Raw genomic sequence first — 7,051 nt, 5'->3', positions numbered from 1 at the left:
ATTCTACAGGACTTCCCAGTCTGTGCTCCTTCTGCACATCACTGCTTCTCTGCAGAGTAACTCAAGAATTCAGATGCAGCTTGGTTTTGACTAGCTTAATAAAATACAGAATATTGGGCAACACCTGTGCTGTTACTGGAAAATCAGTCATTTTTGTCAATGCAGGAATTTTCAAATGTTGTTGTGCAACCATACCACTTCTATTTTTACATAAGGAAATGGTGTCCTGTTGAGGTTAGCAATGCTCATAGGTAAAAATGATGCAGTGTTAACACTTGTCTATATACCATCCACCAGCAACTAGATTGAGCTGAATCTGGAGGAAAGGTGAACTTCTCCAAAGCTGTTAATAACATTTAATATGTATTTAGTATTTGGTTTTAGTATGTACTTTGCTTGATTATCATTAAAGATATCAGATACAGTATAGAGATCTGAATGTAAGTTAAAAATGTTCTTTCCTAACATTATGTTTGGGACCCCTTTCTGCTAACATTAAGTTTCTACAGTAGTTAGCTTGAAGAGTTCAAGCCCGACGTCATCAAGTAAGTATAATTTCGATGCTATTCAGAATCAGCAGAAAAAGGAAGATCTGATGTTATCTACCTGGACTTGTGCAAAGCATTTGACACTGCCCCACCAGGCATCCTGGCCACCAAATTGGAAAAAAAATGGATTTGATTGATGGACTACTTGCTGGATAAGGATTAGGCTGGATGGCTGCACTCAGAATTATGGTCAATGCTTCAATGTCCGAGTGGAGCGTGGTGACGAGTGGTATTCCTCAGAGATCAGCGCTGGGACTGGTGTTATTTAACACCTTTGCAGGCAATGTGGACATTGGGATTGAGTGCACCCTCAGCAAATTGGCAGATGACACCAAGCTGAGTGGTTCACACTCTAGAGGGAAGGGATGCTATCCAGCAAAACCTAGACAGACTTGAGAGGTGGACCCATTGACAATCTCATGAAGTTCAACAAAACCAAGTGCAAGGTCCTCCGCCTGGGTTGGGGCAATCCCAAGCACAAATAAAGACTGGGCAGAGAATGGCTTGAGAGCAGTGGTGAGGAGAAGGATTTGGGAGTGTTCATTGATGAAAAAATCAAAATGAGCTGGCAATATGTGCTTGCAGCCCAGAAGTCCAACCACAGCTCGGGTTACATCAAGAGAAGCATAGCCAACAGATCAAGGGAGGTGATTCTAGCCCTCTACTCTGCTCTTGTGACGACCCCACCTGGAGTACTGTATCCTGTTTTGGACCCCCCAGCACAAGGACATTGAGCAGTTGGAGTGTGTCCAGAGGAGGGTCATAAAGCTTACGAGAGGACTGGAGCGCCTCCCCTACAAAGACAGGCTGAGAGAGTTGAGACTCTTCAGCCTGAAGAAGGTAAGGCACCAGGGGGACCTTATAGTGACCTTCCCAATACCTGAAGGGGCGGGCCTACAGGAAAGCTGGGGAGGACCTTTTTATGAGGACATGTAATGACTGTAATGAGTGAAAATGCCTTTAAAATGAAAGAGTGTAGATTCAGATTAGATATTATTAGGAAGATATAATTAGGAAGAAATTATTTCCCGTGTGGGTGGTGAGACATTGGAATATGTTGCCCAGAGAGATTGTGAATGCTCCCCCCCCATGAGGTTTTCAGGGCCAGGCTGGATGAAGCTTTGAGCAACCTGTGCAGAGGGAGATATCCTTGCTGGTGTCCCCTCCCTGCATGGAGTGGGAACTATATGATCCTAAATTCCCTTCCAACCCAAACCATTCTATGATTCTATGATCAGTGATTTTTCTGGATCAATTTGCATCTCCTCTATGTTTAAACAAGTCTGAGAATCACAGATCCAATCAAACTCATTTTTTCTCCTGTTTTCATTTCAATACCTTAATAAACAAAAGCATATTCATGATGAAAAGTATTTTTCTCTACATTTTTATGAAGTTTATGTGTTTAAATGGATGGAAGGGGAGCAAGGAGAGATAAATTCAATGCTTACATATTTTTATCTTCAGCTTCATTACAAACTTTCTTAGAACTCTAATAGCATTCACTGATGACTTTTACCAACTACAGCTCTCTGAAAAGCAACAAAGAGCCCTTAAAGTGCAAGAAGCAACTGCCATATCACATGTAACTGTGTACATACTGTATGTATACTTGAGACAAAACGTATCTGATACTTCTCATTCTTCAAACATGTTTTACTTTAGTTTATGTCTACATCTGAGCGTTTTCCCCCCTCATATGTAACTGGCTACTGCAGTGATTATTGCAAGGTGATTTCTGCACTACATATGCTGCCAGCCTGAATACAGTCTACAGCTGCAAGGCAACTTAACATAGTTCTATTTAAGGAAGTTTTCAGATTTTGCCTTCTTTTCCACCAATTTCCAGATGGGCTTTGTTTTTCATGAACCAATGGTCATGAGCGATCCTTTAGCCCACAGAGCACTACTGCCATGCAGTTCACACAGCAGTGGCTGTGGATCAAATCAACACTTTGAAAATCAGCACTCATTCCTTAAGTGCTAAGTAGAGCCTTTATGCAAACTGAATACTCTAATGGTGAGGATATCCTCAATGACCTAACTCCTACTTGTGAATTGAAAATTAGGCCTGAGAAGGCCAATTGCTAGATAATGTCTTTACACTGGAACTTGTGTACAAACTGAAAGGTTGAAGTGCACCCTTTCAGCACCAGGATTCAATCCCAGCACGGACAGCCTACTCTCACAGCTCAGGCCTGAAGAGGCCCTGGTGCTGCAGACTCTCAGCATTCTCAGCATTCAACAGGCACATGGGGTGCCTTGAGTGTCCCATTCACCAACACATCCTAGGCAGTCAAGCTTGGCAGGGTCGGGCTCCCCACTGACAACAAGCAGCTCAATTCAGGCCAAGGAGATTTAAAGGAAAAAAAAAAAAAGGAGTGACATGTCATCTCACACTGTGTTGTGGCCACTTTAGCTGAACTGTGAAGCACGGCTCTTTTGAACACAGAAAGTTTCCCTGATAACCCTGTTGGAGGATGATATGGGAGAACAAGTTATATTGAAGAAATGCACCTTTTTTAAACCACTGGAACTTCAAGTTTTGCTTGCCATTTTAACCCATGGTAACTGCTGCAGTTTAAATTGCCTGTGTGCAAATTATTAATTTATCTCAGATAAGATTTCGTGTATCTCCAGGGGAAAAGGGATCTAGGCTCATGCTTTCAGAGTGACTCATGGTGTGAGATGCCTTTGGTTTTTGTTTCCACAAAAAGGCATGCGCTAAAAATCAGCACGTGCTGAGTGCCCTTCTTCTGAAAACAGACACTAAATATCTGACTTTGGGCTGCCATTCGGAAAAATCTTAACTTCAATAGCCAGTTAAACTGGAATAACTATAACTGATGTCACTAAGGCAGCTAGACCACATCCATACTTTTATTTTAGAAACTTGGTCATTTAGTGTATACTACCAATTCTACTTACAGGAGGTATTGAAGGGTCATCCATTTTACGTACAATCTGTCTGTTTTGTGGGAGCTAGGCCTCTGCATATGCCAAAACAGCTGTGGCCTTCTACACAGAACCCCTGAATGTGTTTGTAGCAGCTACTTTTACCCAGTGAGCTTTTGAATGTTTACGTAGAGCAGCCTGTTACTTTAAAACTGTTTTCTAGAACTTCCTGGTAGTCTCTGATCTATGAGATAGTCTCTAGTCTATTCAATTTTCAGTACTTATATTTTTAACACATCTAATTAGCTGCAATTCAGGCATCAAGGGTCTGTTCCATGGCAAACATGTCAATGACAAAAGAAAGGAAACACCAGAATGAAGAGTTCAGAGTATGAAGGGCAGCTTTTCTATGTCAGAACAGTAATAAAGGTAGAAAAGCCAAGAACTGAATCTTTATACAACTCAAATTCTCGTGGTATACTACCAGTAAATCTTCCACATCAAGGGAAGTAAAACAAATCAAATTGTCCTTCTACATTCAGATTTTGGGTGATCCTTCCCGCGCTGAAAACTTCTTCACATTCTTTGATACTATTATGAAAAACAGTTCTTTGAAGGAAAAGTCTGAATTTCAGATGCTGAAACTCAGATATTCATTTGCTGTTAACACTGTGAGGAAACTGTCTTGTCACTGCTCATCTGGAATTGCAATGTTTTCCTAAAATGAAAAGGAAAAATTAGAGATTTGGGCTGTATTTCAGTCAACATACTCCAACACCATTATCAGTTAATTCACTGATCTTGGTCATGTCACTTAGTGTTGTTGTTTTTCAGTTTCCTCGTTTTGTACAGGATAAAAGCATTGCATTTAATAAAGTTCTTTACAGTCTCTATGAACAAAATCAGTATTGCTTAACAGTTTTATTCATCTCTCTTCTAATAGATTTACACTTCACTATTCTAAACTTAGTTGAAGTTCTTAATTTACTAAAACAGAGGGTAACAGAATTAGTTACAACTGAAACAGTCATTTTTGCTCCGAACACTTTTTAGGCCTGTTATCAGTGGAGGCACTTATATTGCCTTCATCGCGATTATATCTTAGCACTTAGCAGTCACTAATGGTTTTTATCCTCCCACTACCTCTCTGTGATAGGAGAGGATTGGTGTTATCTCCTTTACTCAGGTGGAGAAGTGAGGTCCAGGTTAACAGTGAACAGAGAATCACATCACACATTTGTGCCTGAGTCAAATGTGTCACCGATGTGTGCCAAGACCATCTGTCTTGGAGGGCTCTTGTGCTTCTCAGAACAGCACAGATCACAAAGTCCAGGACAAAGTATGTGACATCCAAGGACAAACTCCTCTTGGTCAAGGATAACATACTTCCAGATAAATCCAAGGACTAAAAATTGTTAGGAAATGCTGGAAAGCTTTCCTGTCAAAACGCCACTGCCACTAACATAATGATAAAGACCTTCCTGACTTTTAGTCAGTAAAACCAACTCTTGTGCTCTCTACACCTGGGAACACAGCTAACATTGTCACAGAGAGTAGCTGACGATGGCAGGTGGGGTTTCCATCCACAATGCCTCTGGCTAGCCAGTGCTGAGGCAATGAAAAACCAGTTCATTTAACACGTCCTGATTTGCTCCCCTGACTGTGCAGGCTGCCGAGAGTCCCTGTCCCAGGTTAGCTGCACTGGACAGTTCACTATGAGAAACAGTTCTTTTAGAGAATAAGGCAAGGATGTTTAGATAGTTAAATGTTTTTTAACAAAACAAGCAAACAAACAAAAAACCCTTAGATTGTGAAGCAAGAAATTAGTGACACTTTGAAAAAAACACCCTTTCCAGTTCTGCTAATCATTGCCTCTGTCCATGTTATTTTGAAGCCCATAATCTAGCACTGCTGTTCTTGTGTAATGGATCCAAACCCATTGATACCATTCCATTGGCTTCAATGGACTCTACATCAAGCTGATCAGTTTTCTTCTAATAAACATAATTATCTTTAAGTTTACCATTTAAATGTGTTTGACCTTTATATAAGATAGCATGTTTTAATAGGCAAACATTAAAATTAAAAAAAAAAAAAAGTTATACTGAGAAGTAAATCAAATCTGAATCTCAGCGTGTACGGATTTGCATAGCACTTACCTTGGGACTGCAGATGGGATATACGTAGACATTACATTGGCATTTTCAGATTTTAAAGACAGAATTACTCAAATATTTCTTCAGAGGACGAATAAGAAGTCAACTGGGAAGTCTGTTCTGCATGTAGTCTTGCACCCATTTTGTAATTGCAGACTCACTTGTCAGCTTTGCTGGCATAAATTTCATGAATGAAAGGTCATTCAAAATGGAGAAAACCTTTGTGTTTCAAAGTTAAAACAATTTGCTTACACATCGTGACAGTGCAGGACATATGTTTATTTTGAAACAACCAGCTACAAAAGTATTTTCCACTAAAACTAGGAATGTCTAAGGATTATGTGTGCATAGTTTAAAAGATTTTTTTTTTCTTTTTTGAAAGAAGCACAAAATGTCTGCCAAGCTAAAAAATGACATGGATCATGTTTCTGTGTCTGTTAGGTGATGCTTACTGGACAGTCTGACTCTTGTCAGTAATTCTTTAACTACTTTGCTGCAGCGGAATTACTGTACAGTTAGCAGTTGGGATTGGTGGGAGGGATTCTTTGTCCCAGTTGCATTTAAAATTACATCTAATCTTATCAAGGAGCTTGTCATTGTTTCTGGCTGCCCATAGCAGGTACAGTACTGCCTTTGTTTAAGTCTGTTGCTTTACCAAATAAAGGCAAGAACTGCTTGCTTTTGCCATGTGAATAGTCCAGTTGATTTCTACAAGAATACTTGCATAAGTAAAGCAAAAATGATTTGGTAATAAAATTGATGTTTAAAGAGACAGCTAAAATGCACAGTTAAAATGTAAAATGTCTAAAGCAAGTGGAAGCATGAAGGAGTACATCAAAATCATAAAATGGAAGAACAAATCCATAATTTTTTATGTTTATCTGAGAGAGGACTCTTGTTATCCCACACTCTCATTACAGATAGTGTGTACAACACTGTACCCCAAAAAGTGTAAACTTTCCTTAACACTGAGGATATTAAAGTTGATCCTAAATCAAAGGTTTCAATTAGAAGCCTAAAATTCAGTGAAGTAATTCCGGGTGTTATTGACAAAGAGATTAGGATTAATGAATTAGGAGAAGAAACAGAGAAACTGTGTTATGATAGCAAACAAAATACCACAGGGAGAAATGGCAATGTATTTTTCTTAAAAATAAATTAGCAGTGAATGATACAGACAAGGAGCAATGAACATACTAAAATGTTTAAGTTAAATGATAATAAATTCAAAGAAACAATTTCCATAAAAACCAAAATAAATATCTGAGTAGAAGTCACGGAATACTAGACTGCATATGGACAGTTAAAATTTCTGTAGCTATATGAAACAGAAAAAAAATATATATATAGATGCTCTGATTTCATGTTATGAGCCAACCACTACTTGACAAAAATGTATTGATGAGAATCACAGAATCATAGAATCACAAGGTTGGAAACGACCTGTAAGAT

This window comes from Meleagris gallopavo, chromosome Z, assembly GCF_000146605.3.
Source record: "Meleagris gallopavo isolate NT-WF06-2002-E0010 breed Aviagen turkey brand Nicholas breeding stock chromosome Z, Turkey_5.1, whole genome shotgun sequence".
NCBI classification, from domain to species: Eukaryota; Metazoa; Chordata; class Aves; order Galliformes; family Phasianidae; genus Meleagris; species Meleagris gallopavo.
This window is presented reverse-complemented; position numbering follows the sequence as displayed.